The sequence below is a fragment of the Ornithorhynchus anatinus genome, chromosome 5, assembly GCF_004115215.2.
Source record: "Ornithorhynchus anatinus isolate Pmale09 chromosome 5, mOrnAna1.pri.v4, whole genome shotgun sequence".
Taxonomy (NCBI): Eukaryota; Metazoa; Chordata; class Mammalia; order Monotremata; family Ornithorhynchidae; genus Ornithorhynchus; species Ornithorhynchus anatinus.
The window spans coordinates 19,271,869-19,292,333 of record NC_041732.1 but is presented as its reverse complement, the minus strand read 5'-3'; the positions used below and the strand labels follow the sequence as shown (position 1 = coordinate 19,292,333).

At 43.4% G+C, this 20,465-nt stretch overlaps 1 pseudogene; it reads left to right on the top strand.

Moving 5' to 3' along the window:
• The first annotated feature begins 560 nt into the window (after window positions 1–560).
• The window catches only part of LOC114812098, a 57,713-nt pseudogene continuing 37,808 nt past the window's right edge, over window positions 561–20,465 (top strand).

Genomic DNA, 20,465 nt, shown 5'->3' with positions numbered 1-20,465 from the left:
CAGTGAACTTACAGTCTAGAGGGGGAGACAGGTATTTAATATGAATAAATTACAGATGTGTACATAAGTGGCCTGGGGCTGGGAGGGGGGTGATGAATAAAGGGAGCAAGTCAGGGTGATGTAGAAGGTAATTCATTCAATTGTATTTATACAGTTATTATTGTATGAATATTATTGTATTAATACAGACAGCATTAAGTGCTTGGGAGAATGTAATACAACAATTAACAGATACATTCCCTGCCCATAAGGAGTTTACAGTCTAGAGTGGGTTGGGGAGGGGACCAAAACAGACATTAATATAAACAAATAAATTACAGATATGTACACAAGTGATTGTAGGGCTGGGAGGAGGGGGAAGAACAAAGGAAGCAAGTCAGAGCAATGCAGAAGGGAGTGGGAAAAGAGGAAAGGAGGGAGCTTAGGGAAAGCCTCCTAGAAATGTGCCTTCAATAAGACTTTGAAACGGGAGAGAACAATTGTCTCTCAGATTTGAGGAGGGAAGGTGTTCCAGGCCAGAGGCAGGATGTGGGCTAGGGGTGGGCAGCAAGATAGGCGACATGGAACCACAGCGAGAAGGTTAGCATTAGAGGAGTGAAGAGTGTGGGCTGGGTTGTAGTAGGAGAGTAGTGAGGTGAGATAGGATGGGGCAAAGTGATGGAACACTTTAAAGCCAATGGTGAGAAATTGTTTTTGTTTGATGCAGAGGGGAATGGGAAACCACTAAAGATTTTTGAGGAGTGGGGTGGCATATCCTGAATGTTCTTGTTATAATTAAAAAAAAAATCTGGACAACAGAGTAAAGTACAGACTGGAGTGGGGAGAGGCAGAAGGCTTTGGAGGTCAGCAAGGAGGCTGATGCAGTAATGCAGGAGGGTTAGGATGAGAGATTGTATTGAGTCAGGTGAGTTGGAAAAAAATGAACAGAAGGCTTAGTCAGGGAAGGCCCCTTGGAGGAGGTGTGCCTTCAATAAGGTTTTGAGGTAGGGGAAAGTAATTGTCTGTTGTTTAGGAGGTAGGGCATTCCAGTCCAGAGCCAGGACATGGATGAGGGGTTGGCAGTGAAAAAGACAAGAGCCTTACTGTGCACTGTGATAAGAGCTGATGAAAGGGTTGTAGATGAAAGGACTCCGGGAAGCTTATCATGAAGGTTGTATTGCTTCCATCACCCTTTTTTTTTCCATGAGTGAAAAACTTGCCTTATGAAATCTACCCTCCAGAACAGAAGTCCAGTTGAGATCTTGTTGATAATTAAGCCTTTTAGTATCGCCTTTAACAGCAAGATAAATTTCTTCTAATCCAATCAGTTTGGCTAACATTGTCATCATGGGCTTTTCAGTTAGCAATAATAGCACAAGTTGAAAGATGCTATTAAATGTCATTTCAACTTTAGATCAAAATCTGAGTGTACTTAATTAATAAGGACAAATATATAAATGGTGCATATGCTGCTATTACCAGACTCAAGGAAACTTCAAATAATGAGACAGTTCACCTCTCTTTGACACCATTGGCTTCTGGTATAGGTCTTTTTCAGACCAGTTGAACAGCGTAAAGGCTATTCCGGGCACTTCTATCTTTCCTCCAAGCAAAGGCTTCTCCATTCATAAACTACTCTGACTTTTGCAAGGACAAGAACAAGCCTAATTTTTCCTCTTGCCCTGGCCCTGACGTCTGGTCAGATCTGCTCAGTTGCAGAAGGCAGGAATGGGTCATGGAGCATCCTAATTGTAAAGTAGACGGTCTGCCAAATTACTCTGGTGCCTCCCAGTCCCCACAGCAAATTTCAGGTGCTCTCCAAAAATACCTAGGGAGCAACTCTGTTCCCTGTGTTTTTTGGAACTTCACATTTTGCGTGCCCTGTGAAATGGAGAAGCGTTCTGGACGTGAAAATAGATTCGATTTGACAAACTGGAACCAACAGAACGTCTGCAGCAGCTGGCAAGGAACAACCCTGGAATTCACTCTTCATCACCCAAGAATGTTGAAACAGTCGGGTCCAGGTTTTACCCTCAGCTTTTACCTTACAAACCAAGAGCCATGGCCTGGACACCAAGCTTCACATGCACCTCAAACAGAGGAAAGGTATAAGAATGAGACTTTGATCCTTGAAGAAGTGGCTACACTGCAGGCTTTATCTGCCAAATTTCAAATGAAATCAGGTCCAGTGTTGTTAGAACTTGGTGACTGGCTTGGTTCAATAAAAGAGAACTTTCATGGACCTTCTCAATCTCTCAACCACCTACTGTTCTTTGGGAGGGGATGAGAAGCTTGCTTGTTTGCTCTCTGTGTTGATTCCAAAACAGATATTTTCCAATATGCCACCTGGTAGATCATCTCTGCTCTGTGTGCTGCTGGTAAAAAGAAAATTTGTTTCTATTTGTTTTTGGAAATACTTCCAGAGAAAAACCCATTAGGAAAAGAGTTTATAATATCGTGCCGCATAATATTTCAGCTGTGGTGAGCCGAGAGTGTCAAGGGAGAGAAAAGGCTCAGTGTTCCTGCTCTACTTTCTTTTTTTTTTTCATTTCAGACAGTGTGATTGAGTGACTGGCTGAGAATTAGTTTGACTTGGCTTATGCCTGCCGTTGATTTGTTTCTTAGTTAAAGTTCCATGACTCCATCTGCAATCTGACTTTCTCAGTCTTTTACACTAAGGGGAAAGGAAGGGACATAGAGAAGTCAGTCCAGAGAGGTGAATGCTCCATCTCTAACCATGAGGCTGGATTTCCAGGAGGGAGGACTTTTCTAGACATTTTCTTGTTGCTTTTGGAGACAGAATCCTGGACTGGATAGAATGTCATTCTGAACCTAAATGGCCTTCCTCATGGTCTTATCTTCCACAGCTAGGGGAATTTAACCATCAGGTCTGCATGGCGGCAACTGAAATGTAGGGTTGGCAATTATCCAGTGAACTGGAGCAGGGAAAAAAAGCCTATCTGGATCAAATTGGTTAGGGTGATTGGCATTAATAATAATAATAATGATATTTGTTAAGCAGTTTTGGAACTCCATATTTTGTGTGCCCTGAGAAATGGGGAAGTGTATCTGGATCAAACTGGTTAGAGTGACGGGCAATAATAATAATAATAATGATGGTATTTGTTAAGCACTTATGTGCCAGGCACTGTACAAAGTGCTGGGATGTTTATAAGCAAATTAGTTTGGACACAGTCCCTGTCCCACAAAGGGCTCATGTTCTCAATCTCCATTTTACAGATGAAGTCACTGAGGCCCAGAGAAGTACCCATGGTCACAGACCAGACACATGGTGGTTCCGGGATTAGAACCCATGACCTTCTGAATCCCAGGACAATGCTCTATCCACTACACTATGCTGCTTCTCATTACACCATAGTTGAGGGGGTCATGTGTCCTGATGTGGGAGGGGAGGGTACTCAAACTGTATGGGGAATATTGAAAAGAACAGGAGTTTTGGGTGAGGCAGGCAGTTCCTGGAAGGAGAAAAGTCAACATGAAAGGAAAAATTAGACCGGGGCAGGTACCAAGAGCCACATAATAGTAAATCCAGCACAAAAGGATGGTAGGAACAATTTAGCGAAGAACAGAGAAAGGGCAATGGGATGGCAACAAGAATAGATAATCCCATCACCAACAAGGAAAACTATCAAGAATGGCAAAAACGAAGGGGTGGGAAAACTTCTTCTCCCTTTATCCCCAGTAAATCAAGAAGGTCATAATGGCAGACCACACCATGACCCTTTTGCAAGGACTGAGCAGGCAACAAGCAGGAGATGCCCAAAAAATGCAGACACACCCCTGGAACACCCCAGACCGTCCATGGGAAGTATCTCACAGGCAAGGAAGCCCACCTCTGGGGCTGAACCGATGAGGAGCAACAAATGTTGGAGGGAGTTAAAGATCAGGGAGCAATAGTCTTTATGCTGCAGGCAAGAGTCCACTGGTCATTCATTCATTTAATCATGTTTAATGAGCACTTACTGTGTGCAGAGCACTGTACTACGTGCTTGGAAAACGCAATTCACCAATAGAGAGAAACGATCCCTGTCCGCACCAGATTTAGAGTCTAGGAGGGGGAAGACCGACATCAAAACAAGTAAAGAGATATCAATATAAACAGAGAATTATAGATAGATACACATCAAATGAGTAAGCAGGAATCAATATGAATAAATAGAATTATAGACATAGACATATGTACATAAGTGCTGTGGTCCCTACCCCAGTTGTAAAAATGAGCCAGTAAATAGTGCTGTGGACCTCTTGATGGGTGGTTTTGTTTTTTTTTAATGGTATTTGTTAAGCGAGCACTATGTGCCAGGCACTGTAGTAAATGCTGGGATAGATACAAGCTAATCAGGTTGGACAATGTCCCTGTCCCATATAGGCCTCACAGTCTTTAGTACCACTTTACTGATGAGGTAACTGAGGCACAGAGAAGTTAAGTGACTTGTCCAAGGTCTCGGAACAGATAAGTGGTGGAGCTGGGATTAGGTTGACTTGCTCCTGAAATGATAATTATACTGGGGTGATGGATGGGTTCTTTCCCTCTTGGAAACCAGGCTGCTGATAGGAGGGGGTTGTTAGCCCTAAAACTTGCTTTGTCCCTTAATTATCTAAAAATTTCAAGTAAAATCATGTTGGGATGACCGAATCATATAAATCATTGTAATTCTGCCTAAGAAGGTTGGGGCTTATCCCTAATAATAATACTCATATAATATTATTATTATTACTAATGTTGTTAAACACTTACTATGAGCCACATGCTGTACTAAACACTGGAGTAGATACAAGATAATAAGGCCCCACAAGGGACTCACAACTTAAATAAGAGGGAAAAACAGGTATTGTATCCCCATTTTGCAGATCAGGGAACTGAGGCACAAAAGAGTTATGTGACTTGCCCAAGATCACCCAGCAGACAAGTGGCAGAGTTGGGATTAGAACCCAGGTCCTCTGACTCCCAGGCCTGTGCTCTTAGGGGAAAAGTAATCCAGCAACATAGTGTTTCAGTATCAAGGTTAGTATTATTTCACTTGTTCATACTTGCTGAACTAACATTTCAAATTTCCAAGCCGTGCTTCAAAAGAGGAAAATCTTTTTTCTTTGCCCTGAATCATAGTCTTGCTTACTTTTCTTTTATTGATTTCCATGTCCTGCCAGATTTTCCTGACACTGTTTAACTTGAATCAGATACATGAGCTGAGGATGAGTCTCAATTGATTGAGGGTGACAGAGTCACCAGTCGGATGATGAAAGGGGAGAGAGCCACAAACCAAATTAGAATATTTTTTTAACCTCCTTTTCCTACAAATCAGCAATAGCTGGCTGATAGGCCATGGGAATAAGGATAATAATATGGCACAGGAAAGAAAATGGGGAAGAAGCAGTGTGCCCCAGTAGATAGAGCAGGGGCTTGGGTGTCAGGAGACCTGAGTTCTTCTCCTGGCTCTGCTGCTTGCCTGCCATGTGATCTTGGGCATGTCACTTAACTTCTCTGACTCTGTTTCTCATCTGCAAACTGGGAATTCAGTGCCTGTTCTCCCTCTTATTTAGGTTGTGAGCCTGATGTAGGACAAGGACTATGCCTGACCTGATTAACTTGTATCTACCCCAGCATGTAGAACAGTCCTTCACACAGAGTAAGCACTTAGTAGATGCTCAATTTAGATTAATTAAGGTTAAACAGCAAGAATGTTTTAATGGTTGGAAATGAACTGAAGCCAGTCACGTCACTGAATATAAAGAAATCGGGAGAGCCCAAGTTAAGGGAAGGTTTGATAATCTCACAAAGCTGTTGATGCTGCGGGAGGGATGGGAGCCATTAAGCGAGTCTGAAGAGTTGGTGGAGACAAAGACTAAAGGCAATTGTGTTGCTGGTAACAGGAGAGCCACATTGTTGCCAAAGGTGGAAAGAGACAAGGTTGGGGAGTCAGAGGACCTGGGTTCTAGTCCCAACTCCACCTCTTGCCTGCTGTGTGACCTTGGGAAAGTCACTTAACTTCTCTGGTCCTCAGTTCCCTCATTTTTAAAACCAAGAAATCAATATATATTCTCCCTCCCTGTTGAACTGTGAGTTCTGTGCTGGACAGGGACTATGTCCAACTTATTGAGCTTGCATTCAGAACAGTGCATAAGTGTCATAAGCTCTTAAGAACTATGACAAGTATATGATTAAGTCCTTTTGGCCCACAAGCTCTTAAAGCCTACCACCCTTCCCAAACTTTGTCCAGTCTAACCCCACTCCCATAAAATCCTCCCACTTCTTCCCGTCCACACTCAGAATGAAAAGTTGGCACTTGTGTAAGATTTCTGACAGAAAACCAGGATTTGGCTCACATCTCCAAGACCCCTGGGCGTCGGGGGGGGGGGGGGAAGGGCGGCGGCAGAATTAGAGAACAAATCAACTTATGCCAGCTGCCTTGGAGACCAAGAGAGGGAGATTGAATCCCGCTCAGCCCTTGGGCTTAGCTCCATAACCACTCACCCTCCCAACATTATGTCCTTGAATTGGATCCCCTGGCATTCCTCCAGGTAGGGCAGATGGCGGGAAGGAGGGCATTTTTAATTTTTACACACTGATTCCAGGCAGCCCTACAGAGGAACTGGCTTCCACATCAGCTAATGGGCAGATTCAGGCAATGACGGGGAAGAAAGGGGGAATGTAAGTAGCCCAGAGAGTAAGAGGGATAGGGAAACTTTCCAGAGAAGCTGGGGATGTCTTCTGGAAGTTTCTCAAAATGGGAGCTTGGCCAAGGAGAGCATCTCCAGGCAACTGCCCCGCTGACATCGCTGCTCTGGTCAGAAAGCCCGACATCATTTTTGACACATGCAGTCCCCTCTTGAAGGGAAGCTGGCCCTCTTTCAGGCATCCAATAGGGCAGAGCAGGTTTTCCCTGTTCATCCACATTATTCCTTGTGACCCTGACTGATACTCTGCCTGCTGCTTCCAGATTCATGCAAATGGCTGGGAAGGGGACCTCAGAGATCCAGCAAGTTGGCTCGAGATAAAACATTTGCTCCAGACATAATTCATGAAACAGCAACCTGTGGTCCTTCCATTCAGATTCCATGCCGTAAATTGGATCCTGACACTTGCCGGACTCTAAACCACATGATGTTCCTGGCAAACACAGATACCTGAGATATAGATGGTGCTTCCTACCTCCTTTGCACCTCCACTAACAAAATTTGTTCATGGAGGGAGGGAGAGGAACATGTAGGAAGTGACAAAGGGTCACCCATTTAATTTCTGATTATTTTTCTCTGATACAAACAACCCGCTTGTGTCAATTATATAAGGTTACATCTCTGCCAATTTTTGCTGGGATTTAGGCTTCAGTAATTCACCAGAACATGCTTGACATAGCGACATATGCTGCCAGGCATGTCTTGTCTATTGCCTGTTCAAGATGCAGTCTGTGGGGAGGAAATCTTCTGTGAGATGACATTTAGTGATGAAAGAATATGGGGGATGGTGGAGGATGTAGAAGAGGAACAGATTCCAGGACCTCAAGAGCAAGGTAAAATTCCAAACGTCATTAATCGTCATCATCAGTGATAGTTATTGAGTGTTTACTGTGTGCAGAGTACTCAGGAAAGCACAAAACAGAGGTGGTAGATATATCCCCTGCTCACAATAAGCTTACAGTCTACAGAACTGGGACAAGAAACCAGGGTCAATCAATCAATAGGACAGCATTTGTTGAGCATCTATTGTGTATAAATCATTGAATTCTTGGGAGCGTATGATTGAATTAATAGATGTGATGAGTCCATTGTTGGGTAGGGATTGTCTCTATTTGCTGCCAAATTGTATTTTCCAAGAGCTTAGTACAGTGCTCTGCACACAGTAAGTGCTCAATAAATACGATTTAATGAACGAATTCCTGACCTCAAAGAACTTGCAGAGTCAGAATGGAAATTTTTATTCCCTCCATTGGGCGACTTTTAGGTTAATGATAAGTCTCAAAGTCGGTTCGTAGAAGTCATTCCCACAGCCCTTATGTACCTATCCATACTCTTTTTCTTCAGTTATATCTACTCATCTATATTGTAAGTTCATTGTGGGTGGGGAACATGTCCACCAACTCTGTTATACTGTACTCCCCAAGCGCTTAGTACAGTGCTCTGCACACAGAAAGTGCTCAATAAATAAAATTGGTTAAGCGAGCTATCCATTTCTCTGCTCTGGCTCCCGTCTCTATCTCTACCATCTCTTATTGGGACTCTATCCTACTTTTCAAGATGTTTCAGGATAACATATAGCACTGGGCGAAGCACTGGGGTGGATACAAAGTAATCAAATCATACATGGATGGAGCAGTGTGGCCTAGTGAAAAGAGCACAGGCCTGGAAATCAGAAGGACCTGGGTCCTTCTTCCTGCTTCCACCACTTATCTGCTATGTCATCTTGGGCAAATCACTCAACTTCTCTATAACTCAATTTAGTCCTTTGTAAAATGGGGATTCAATGCTCGTTCCGTCTGCTACTTAGACTGTGAACTCCATGTGGGATAGAGACTGTAAACAACATAATTAAACTGTACCTACCCCAGTGCTTAGTACAATATTTTGCAAATGTTTAACCAACACTATTGGTAGTAATAATGGTGGTTGGTGGTAATAGCAGTAGTATGGATCTAGTTCTTCAAATGATCTCTCTCTCTCTCTCTCTGCAGAAAGGTAGATGGAAGGATGAATCATTTTCCTTTTCTGAAGCATCAGATTTTAGGAGACCATTGTAAATCCAAGATCATTTGGGTTTTGGAGCACACTTTGAATGAATTCCTAGCTTTAATGAATGGAGTATTTATGTTGGATACAAGCCAGTGAGTATGTGTAGGGAAAGGTAGAGAGCATAAGATGGGATTCATGGGAATACTGCCACCCACCTTCTCATTACTCAGGGAAGGCTTTGTGGAGGAAGAAGCCTTTCGGGAGCTGTTTGAATGATTGAAAGGAAAGGATTTGGGATGCCTGGCTGAATGAAAGGGCAAGATGGAGGGTATTTCAAGCAGAACATGCAGGTGTGGTGGCTAGAGAGGGGTGATCAAATGAATATCCTGCCCAGAAATCCTATTACTTGTAAACCAACCCTCCAACACTGAAAATGCAATAAAAAAAATGTTTTTACCATCTCCCAGAAGCCATGTCACAAATGAACCCTGACCCAAACAGAGTACTTGTGAATAGTCCTAAAGGAATGAGCAGAGATGAAAAGGAGGGCTCACTAAAATTAAAAAAAAAACAAAAACAATTTCAGTTGCAGGCTTCTGAGGGATTACTACAAACAACATGGGACTAAGTATATAAAGATGACTGACATTGCAATAGTCCCTTTCATCCACGAGCCTTTCTAAAAGATCTTGGAAAATTTGGCAAGCGCGTAGCACCCTTGAGAACCATTTCACCCATCACTAAAAGCTGACACCCCTGGGGTGAAACACGGCATCTGTTTAGCAGACACTGAAATGCTACCCAACTGCTAATGTTAGAAAGGGAAGACATGTCCTGATGCCCATTGGAATTACAGGAGAAAGGCAGAATTTGTTGACTCATCTGAGATTTAACCAGGATGTGGTGATTGTTTATCAAACCACTAGGGGGATGGCACGTGAAACACCCCACGTGTGATAGGTTCCACAGCCTATGACACCTAAAACCAGGAAATACTAATAGTAATTAGATCTGTTAAGTTCTTACACTGTTCCAAGCACTGGGGTAGATATAAGGTAATCAGGTTGGACACAGTCCCTGCCCAACATGGGCCTTAGTCTTCATCCCCGTTTCACAGGTGAGGTAACTCAATCACAGAGAAGTGACGCAAACTCACTTCCAATAAAAACAGAGCAGCATGCTTTGTGACCTGTGCTCTTTAATAATAACAGATGGTATTTTTTAAGTGCTTACTATGTGCCAAGCACTGTTCTAAGTGCTGAGGTAGGTACAAGGTAATCAAGTTGTCTGATGTGGGCCTCACAGTCTTAATCCCCATTTTACAGATGAGGTAACTGAGGCACAGAGAAGTTAAGTGACTCAACCAAAGTCATACATCTGACAAGTGGCGGAGCTGGGATTAGAATCCATGACCTCTGACTCCCAAGCCTGTGCTCTTTCTACTAAGCCATGCTGCTTCAATTAAGAGGGTTTCTGGACTCGCCTGTTATTGAGTATCTGCATATTTATTCGATGGGTTGTCACAGAGAGAAGCATTGTTGCCTAGTGGAAAGAGCATGGGCCTGGGAATTAGAGGCTCTGAGTTCTAATCCCAGCTCTGCCACTTATGTGCTGTGTGGCAATGGGTGAGTCACTTAACATCTCTGTGCCCAGTTCCCTCATCCATAAAATGGAGATTCAAAAGCTGTTCTCTCTCCTACTCAGGCTCTAAGCCCCAAGTGGAACCTGATGATCTTGTATCTGCCCCAGTGCTTAGTATAGTGCTTAAATACCACAAATGTTATTAACAACCCTCCACAGTGCTTGACACGTAATTGGCGCTTAACAAATAACCCCGCACACTCCGCTCCTCCGCCGCCCACCTCCTCACCGTCCCTCGGTCTCGCCTATCCCGCCGTCGACCCCTGGGTCACGTCCTTCCGCGGTCCTGGAACGCCCTCCCTCCTCACCTCCGCCAAACTGATTCTCTTTCCCTCTTCAAAACCCTACTTAAAACTCACCTCCTCCAAGAGGCCTTCCCAGACTGAGCTCCTCTTCTCCCTCTACTCCCTCTGCCACTCCCCCTTTACCTCTCCGCAGCTAAACCCTCTTTTCCCCTTTTCCCTCTGCTCCTCCACCTCTCCCTTCCCATCCCCACAGCACTGTACTCGTCCGCTCAACTGTATATATTTTCATTACCCTATTTATTTTGTTAATGAATTGTACATCGCCTTGATTCTATTTAGTTGCCATTGTTTTTACGAGATGTTCTTCCCCTCGACTCTATTTATTGCCATTGTTCTCGTCTGTCCATCTCCCCCGATTAGACTGTAAGCCCGTCAAACGGCAGGGACTGTCTCTATCTGTTGCCGACTTGTTCATCCCAAGCGCTTAGTACAGTGCTCTGCACATAGTAAGCGCTCAATAAATACTATTGAATGAATGAATGAACACACATGTTATTATCTGGTCTAAATATGGTAGGTGATGAAATTTTCTCAGCAAGCACTTCGTGGGCTTCCCTTGAGTGTCAGGACACAGTACATTTAAGTGAAATGCTCATCGGGACTGTGGATGCCATCTTCTAGAATCTCAGGATTCCCTTGACAGTTCTAGTAAAGAGTACAGACTGGTCAATAGCTCACAAAGTGGCTGTACTGGGGCTTCAAAAGTCATGAGATCCAGCGAAAGTACCTCAATTCCTCATTGGGGTCACTTCTGGCGAAGAGAAGAGAAAGTCACCTCCCGAACTCTAAACGCTTCTATTTATTTTTTTTTTTCACAGAAGCACCTCTTCCCCACCCCAGGTGTTAGATGAAGATGGTCGGTTTCAGAGAATCTACTGAGGCCACTAGTGAGCATGTTATGAGCATTCTTAAGAAATCAGGGTCTTATAGCCAATAGGCGCATACCTAAGCAGCTTCTGAAGAGCAGCCTGAAATGGGACATATAAAATAGGGCAGGCAGAACGAACATTCTAAAAGCATGTAAGTCTAAAAGCATGGATTTCTGGGAGACAGACAAATCAGCCTGGTGTATGACAATTAAGAAAGAGATTTATATTTTTGAGCAAAGCCTTCAGGAACAGCAGGAGACCAGAAAGCAGATTCAAAAAGAGCCATAGGCACTGCACATGGTTAACACATTAGCAAGATGAAAGACAATGTTAACCTGATTGTTATGGGCAGGGAATGTGTCTGTTTATTGTTAAACTGTACTCTCTCAAGTGCTTAGTACAGTGTTGTGCACACAGTAGGCGCTCAATAAGTATGACATTAGATAAAGCCAATTAGATAATTAGATAAAGAAATTAGATAAAGCCAACTGTCGGCCATGAGTGTCTTTTTAAGCATGCATGCACGCAGTGATAAGAAGATAATCATGTCAGACACAATCCCTATCCCATATGGGGGTCCCAGTCTGAGAGAGGGGGAGAACAGGTAGTTTCCATTGCACCAACCTTGTATACGAAGCACAGCTCCTTATATTTATAGCCAATCAATCAGTTGCATTTACTGAGCACCTATTATGTGCACAGCACTTTACTAAGTGCTTGGGAGAGTACAATAGTATAGGTAGACTTGACGTCTGCTCTTAAATAGCCTACAGTCTAAAGGTAACAAAGAAAAAACTGAATTTTGAACAGGATCCTACCACATTGCTTCCATGGAGGGAGAGTCTTGTAAAGAACTAATCACAAATTTTAGCCACCTCAAATTTGACCCAAGAGTGTCATCCTCCAGACACTGTGCTGTGACAGGCCTTGGACTTAGATGGAAAAGAAGATATCCTCCACAAGCAAGGTGAACTTTTTCTTTTGTGTTTGGGCTTTGTGCTACATAGTTTCCCTTTCTACGCCCCTTTGGAGAGGTCCGTTAGGATTCCGATAGAGTCGAGAAGTGCTGTAAATGTGGTTGATTTGAGCTTGAAACAAGGACGGAAAGGGAGATGAAAGGACTTTTTTATCCACGTTGAAGGAAGTAGTTCAAACGTGGACCCATTTTTCTGAAAACAAAGAAATCCCCTTCTCTGTTGCCTCCTCACATGAAAGGAACCAGTATGACAGGAGGTCTGTCAGGCTAGGGAACAATCAAGTACACCAGGAGGTAAAGGAGGAAGATATTAAGCATTTTGTCACTAGCAGTATAGTGCACAACATTGAATGCTCAACCAGGATTGGTATGTCTACTAATACCCTTTCCTCTACTTAAATCTTTCCTGTCAGGGAAGCTTTAAGGATACTCTCTGTTCTTTGCCTCTTTGAAATGACCACTCAATGGTTTCCTGTGTGGCTGGCTACAGCCTGATAAAATTATTGGTTTTTTACCTGTCAGCTCAGAGAAAATGTCTTCTGGGTGAATCTGGGAGCCACTGTGCAGAAAATGGAGAAAAGAGTGAAATTTCAGGGTGAAAATATCAATGCAATGTAAACTGTATGACTCCCCGGAATCTCTAGGGGCCTGATCATCTCAAAATAGTGGGCTGGTTTAATACCGTACCAACTGAAATGGTCGTAACTCTGGTGAGAGAACAACCTAGGGGTTGGAGGAGGATGGGAAATCAGAAGAGGATAGCAGAATCAAATGGAAGTTGCCTGGATTTGGCCTTTGGGAGATATTTCAAAAGGAAAAGAGTGGAGAAGCAGCATTTACTAGCAGGTAGAACACCTTTCTGGGAGTCGGAAAGACCTGGGACTAAACCTTGCCCTGCCATTTGTTGTGTAACTTGGGGAGAGTCACTGAACTTCCTTGTGCCTCAATTAAGTCATCTGCAAAATGGGGATGAAGATTGTGAGCATCATGTGAGACATGGACTGTGTCCAACCTGATGATCTACCCCAGGGCTTAGTGCTGTCCCTAGTACAAAGTAAGTACTTAACAGACACCATAAGAAAAAGTGGTTCTCCCAAAATGGTTCTATTGGTCCGTAGGTCCAGGCATCTGGAGGGGTAAGGTGGGGTAGGATGGGCCAGAACCAATGACCAGGCTGATTTCTTGACCCTTCATTCTCCCTCTTCCATTTACTAGCATGTCTCTTTCTGCATGTAGTAGAAAATTGTCCTCTTTTTGACCTCCTCCTGATTTAAAAAAAAAAAATGTATGGATGAGATGCTCTGGTGTGAGTGTCTTAGCCTATCAGAATATGCCCATGGGAAGAAGCATCATGGCCTAGTGGAAAGGGCACAGGCCTGTAGGGCACGGGACCTGGGTTCTAATCCCAGCTCTGTCACTTCCCTGCTATGTGACTGTGGGTAAATCACTTTTTTGTGCCTCAGTTTACTAATCTTTAAAATTAGGATTTAATATCTGTTCTCCCTCCCATTAGACTATGAGTCCCATATGGGACAAGGACTGGCTGACCTAATTATCCTGTATTTGCCCTAATGTTTAATACCATGTTTGGTACATAGTAAGTGCTTAAATATCATTATTATTATTACTATCTGCCCACACCACTTTTGTACATAGCCTTAATTTATTTATTTATATCACTGTTGGTCTCCCCCTCTAGAATGTTAGTTCCTTGTGGGCAGGAAAAGTATCTAACAATTCTGTTGTGCCGCACTCTCCCAAGTGCTTGGGAGAGTGCTCTGCATGTGATAAGCACTAAAATACCATTGATTATTACTGGGAAGAGAGGGCAAAAGGGGTAGCCCTGCCAGCTTCAAATTTATGAGACCAGGGTTCCTAACTGGCTCTGTTACTCAGGGCAGTGCCAGATCCAGCCCGGAAAACTCAAGGGCCGGGAAGGGTTATGCAGGGGTATCACCACCACTCATCGGAGGCAGCTGTGTTGGCTCCCGGTGAAGTCGCCTTTACTGAGTGTGGCCATATAGATAGATTATGGGCCTGGGAGTCAGAAGTATCAGGGTTCTAATCCCGGCCTTGCCTCCTGTCTGCTGTATGACCTTGGACAAGTCACTTAACTTCTCTGTGTCTCACATACCTCATCTGTAAAATGGGGATTGAGACTGGGAGCCCTATGTGGGTCAGAGACTGTGTCCAACCCAATTATCTTGTATCTATTCCAGCACTTAGTTCAGTGCCTGGCACAGAGTAAGGGCTTAACAAATATTACAATTATTATGTCTCCTCCAGAGCTGCTGGAAATGAGGCAGAGGAATCAAAAACAGAGGAAGAAAGTCAGTCTTCCCCTTACTCGCATTACCCATCATTCTCCTCTCTCTCCGTTATTCACTTTCTTACTCTTTCCTCTCCTCCTCTCTCCCTTTTGTCCCTCCCCCTTTCCTCTCTCCCCTTTTATCTTTTCCCTCTCCACCTTTTCATCCTCTCTTCCCTCTTTTGCCTCTTCTCCCCACACCCCTGGCCTGTCTCCCTTTTATCTTGGGCCCCATCCCATTAAGATTTCTTAATTTAGAAGAGCATCAAGATTGAAAAGTCTTTGCTAATCAGCAAGCAATCCCTAGCCCAGCTATGATTTGAAAGGGAAGGAATTTGGGAAAGCTCCAAAGAAACTTGTCTTCGAAGTGTAGGACAGCCCTGGGCTTCCTCAGCAGCCACTGGTCCAGGGAGTCCAATGGCAAGGACAGAGCACATGTTTTGGGTCTTTCAACCGTATTGAACACCAACCCCAGTGATTACAAGCCCAAAGTTATCCTATTGGTGGGAGGATGGGTTGATATAGATCAGAAATTGGTTGGGTTAAGGGAGGGGATATACCAGGGGTTTATGGAATTTCTCCAACACAGTTTCCACCCCAGATCATGATGTGGACTCCTGAGAATTCAATTATTTGTTTTCTTCCCTTGAATTCTTTGAGACAGCTGCAGACCAGAAAGAGTCTTCTCTGGGGTTCCCCATTTACAGAGGCTTCTCTGGAGCTTTACATTGCTGAGATGGGGGAAAGGACACCAGAGTTTGGAAGTAGCATTGGAAACCCAACCACTTCCTTAAAGTCTGGGAATGTAGGGAGACTTCAAGTCACAAGCCTAAATGGGGGCTTTCTTGATTGCCAGAGAGGAAATTCCCAGAACACAGCTGACATGTTCCATCTCTCACTATCAACCAGTCAACGGTATTTATTAAGTGCTTACTATATACAGAGCACTCTATTAAGTGGTTGGGAGAGTACGATACTTTGGACACTTGTGGACTCCTTGTAAACACAGTCCCTGCCCACAAGGAACTTAAAGTCTAGAGGGGGCGCAGACATTAAAATAAATTGTAGATATTCACATAAATTATGTCGAACTCTGGTTGAGGAGAGTATCAAGTGCCTAGAGGGTACTGTTCCGAGTGCAACAGGGTTTGCCCACTTCACCCCTCTAATACCAACCTGATTACTGTGTTTCAATCACACCTCTTTCACCATAAACCCCTTGCCCACACCCCCCAACCTGAAATTTTCCTCCCTTCATATCTGACAGATCACGATTCTCCCCATCTTCAAAGCCCACTAAACTCATATCTCCTCCAAGAAGGCTTCCCTTATTAGTCTCATTTTCTCCACTTTGCATCCCTTTTGCATCACTTTTGCAATTGCATTCCTATCCCTAACACTTAGAAATTTACCCTACCATTACTCCAACAACACTTACGTGCATATCCTGATAGTCTTTTGTTTACCCTATTTGTAAATTCATTCTTTTCCTCACCAGATTATAAATTCCTTGTGAGCAAGGACTGTGTCTTCTGACCGTGTTGAACTCTCCCGAGTGCTTTGTTCCACGATTTGTGCACAGTAAGCGCTCAATAAATACCATTTATTGATAGATCATAACCCAGATGAAGTGGCTAAATCTTCTATTATACGATCAATGGTATTGAAAGGTTACTGTGTGCAAAGCACTGTACTAAGTGCTCGGGAGAGTACAATAGTTTTGAGACACGTTTCCTACCCACAAGGAGTTCATAGTCTGGGGTGGAGGCAGACATTAAAATAAGTGAAGTACAAGTATGTACATAAGTGCTGTGGGGTTGATGGTGGGGTTAATATCCAGTGATTAAAGAGTACAGATGTAAGTGTGTAGGAGGTGCGAAAAGGAGAGGGAGTAGGGGAAATGTGGGCTTAGTCAGCGAAGGACTCTTGGAGAAATAATTTTAATAAGACTTTGAAGGTGAAGAGGATGATGGCTTACAAGAGGACGTGGTCAAGGGGTTGGTGGTAACATAAATGAGATGGTGTACTGTGAATAAGTAGGTGTTCTAGTAATCAAGAGATATGACTCATCTACCAAGATTTGTGATGAAGGAAAATAGGAAGCAGAAGTTCTCGGTCCCTATGAGGAGATATTATTATTATTGTTATTATTATTTTTATGGTATTTAAATGCTTACTGTGTGCCAGGCACTGTACCAAGTGCTGGGGTACAAGCAAATCAGGTTGTACACAGTCCTTGTCCCACATGGGTCTCCCAGTCTCAATCCCTATTTTACAGATGAGGTAGCTGAGGCACAGAGAAGTAAAGTGACTTGCCCAAGGTCACTCAGATAAATGGTGGAGCTGGGATTAGAACCATGACCCTTCTAACTCTAAGGCCCATGCTTTATCCACTCCACGATGCTTCTTCTCCACATCTAGCAGAAGCCAAAGTAGAAACTTCCCATAACACCAAAATGGGTTACAGAGTAAGGTTATTAAATCTAGGAGATTTTTTTTTAAGAAAAAGCTGCTCATTCATCTATCAAGGACAACCAAAGTATGCATCATTCTGGAAACAGGAGTATGGACCAGGTGACCTTTTGAGGTGTCCCTACAAAAAATCATGTGTCCTCTAATTTACTCTCCTATTCCTATTTACCTCCTTCTGTTTACACTCCCCTCTGCATCACCCAGGCACTTGAAATGCCTTGAAACACCACCCACCCTCCAACCCCAAAGCACTCATGTAAATATCCTTATGCTCTGCCATTTCCCTTTTTGTATTTAATTTTAATGTCTGTCTCCCCTTCTAGACTGTAAGCTCCTTGTGAGCATGGATGGTGCCTACCAACTCGATTGTACTGTACTCTCTCGAGTACTTACTGCAGTGTTCTGCCCACAGTAAATGCTCAAATATCATTGGTTGATTTTCTAATCTTATGATTTAGGATTATGACTAATTTCTGACTGAACAGAGCAAACATGGTGGCAAGAACCTTACCTTAATGGTAATATTTCTAAGATGCTGAATTTTTGTTATAATAATCTCATCTTTCAATTCAGCATGGAAGAGCAGAAAAACAATTGTGGGAGGGGGTAGAGATCAGGTGCTTTTGCTGCAAGATTACACCCTGTTTTGTTTCCTGCTGGCTCATGGAGAACAGGTGATTCTGCCCCCTCTTTGAGCCCACTGCTAGTCATCCTAGACTCTGACCATCCCTGGCTAGAGCTCCCCAGCGGTGCTTGGCACATACTAAGCACTTAACAAATACCATCATCATCATAGGAGTGAGGCCATAAGCAGGGCAGGGCTCAACACAACTGTGCTAGCTGAGTGGGTTCAAAATAAAGATTATGAGGCTCTAAAAGCACTGAGGCAAACTGCAAGCTCCACTAATGTCAGACTTGGCCTTTACATATTCAGGCACAAAACAGACTTTTTGAAATGGAAAATTCTGTCCCCAAAACACACTTGGCCCGAGCAGATTTATCCAAGGGAGGCCAATCATGCAAATCTGCAATTTCCCCGATGCTTTAGCAACCACTGCCATCTGGTGGATATATTCCAGAGACCGGACGGATCTAAAAACCAAGGGTCCAGTCCCGGGAGAGTAAGCCAATATTGCAGGGTAATAGAGTCATCATCCCGGATCCATGTTATCGAAACACTCTACATGTCCAAAGTGCAAGTACCCTTGTTATCTACACTGAGAAGTAAAGGTAAAATGTGCTTGTCATATTTCTTCTGCTTCCGAGAGTGAGACATGGCCTCGTTCCTCTAAAATTACCCGCCTGACACACTTCTCATTGATTTCCCTCAATAGAACAAGCTCCCGCAAATAATCTAGGGAGAGTTTACAGCCATTGTCTCATATTTCCTTGTTGGTTCACAGAGGTTAATCAAAATAATACTTTGTAACTATCCTAGATGTTCTCCAAATATTTACAAACCCTAGTTGATCTAACAGGGTTGGAATATAGGCTAATGGGAGAACTTTGACTCAAGTAGTAAGTAATTGAAGGTGCCTCACAGAATCAAACCCATAATTGGGCATAAGATTGGGTTCTAAGCCCAGCTTGAACTACTGACTCTGCTGTGTGACCTTAGGTAAGTCACTAACTTAGTTCCCTTGCTGCAAAATGAGAACTAGCCATCTGCTCTCTCTGCCTAAAATTGGAGCCCTATGTGACAAGAACTGGGTCTGATCTCTTTGTCTTGTATCAGTCCCAGGATTTAGTAAAGGGCTTAGCACCTAGTATAAATGCTTAATGATTATTATCAGTATCAAATTACCTACTAACCTCTCATCTCCATCCTATTCCCTCTTTCTTGTGGGCATACTGGATAGATAGAACACAGGCTCAGGAGTCAGAAGAAGGTCATGGGTCCTAATCCTGGCTCTGCCACTTGTCTGCTATGTGACTTTAAGCAAGTCACTTAACTTCTCTGTGCCTCAGTTCCCTCATCTGTAAAATGGGGACTGAAACTGTGAGCTCCATGTAAGGCAGGCACTGTGTCCAACCCACTTACCTTGCATCTACTCCAATGCTTAGAACAGTGCTTGGCACATAGTAAGTGCTTAACAAATACGGTAATTACTATTATCACTTATGAACTTCGGAACATACTCCCTAAGCCCTTTGATCCCCACCCCCACTGCATTTATTTACCTTTCTTTATTCTTTGTTGCCATTTTCAGAGATCAGGTTTACTAACTCTGTTATATCATCGTCATCAGTGGTATTTACTGAGCACTTACTATGGGCCGAGCACTGTATAAGTCTTGGGGAAAATGCAATACAACAGAGTTGGTAGACAAATGCCCTGCTCACAATGAGTTACATTCTAGAAGGGGAGACAAACATTAACGTAAATAAGTAATTTATAGATATTGTACTCTCCCAAGCTCTTAGTTTAGGGTTCATTGATTCAGTCATATTTATTGAGTGCTTACTGTATGCACAGCACTGAATTAAATGCTTGGAAAGTACAATATAGCAACAAATAGAGATAATTCCTACCCAACAATGGGCTCACAGTCTAGAAATGGGGAGAATGATGATGGTATTTGTTAAGCACTTCCTATGTGCAAAGCATTATTTTCAGCTCTGGGATAAATACAAGATAATCAGGTTGTCCCATATGGAGCTCCCAGTCTTAATCCCCATTTTCCAGATGAGGTAACTGAGGCACAGAGAAGTTAAATGACTTGCCCAAAGTCACACAGCTGACAAGTGGTGGAGCAGTGAATAGAACCCATGACCTCTGATTCCCAAGCCCGTGCTCTTTTCACTAAGCCATGCTGTTTCTCCACACAATTAGCACTCAACAAATTCCACTCACTGATTGGTTGAGTGATATTAGGGGGACATTAAAGCCACGATATCCTTCTCTCTGACCCCTTCCGTGATCTCTCTCTCTCTCTCCCCCCTTCCTTCTTTCTCTCTCTCTTTAGAATCTTCAATTCCCCTTTTAATAACAGTTTCACTGCAGTGATCCTTCATTCTGGAGCAGTTGCTTGCACATCTGATGAGATGAGATCCCTGAAGTAATGTCCAGGAGTCAAGCAAAATGTTCTTCTTGAAAACATTTCCAAATCACGTAAGTGGAACTTCTACATACAAGCCCAGTCCCTCGGGCTCCCGAGTACCCTTCTTTTACACAGCAACGGATGGTCTTTTCCTTTCCTGATTCCCTCTATCCAGGTGATGTCCTATCA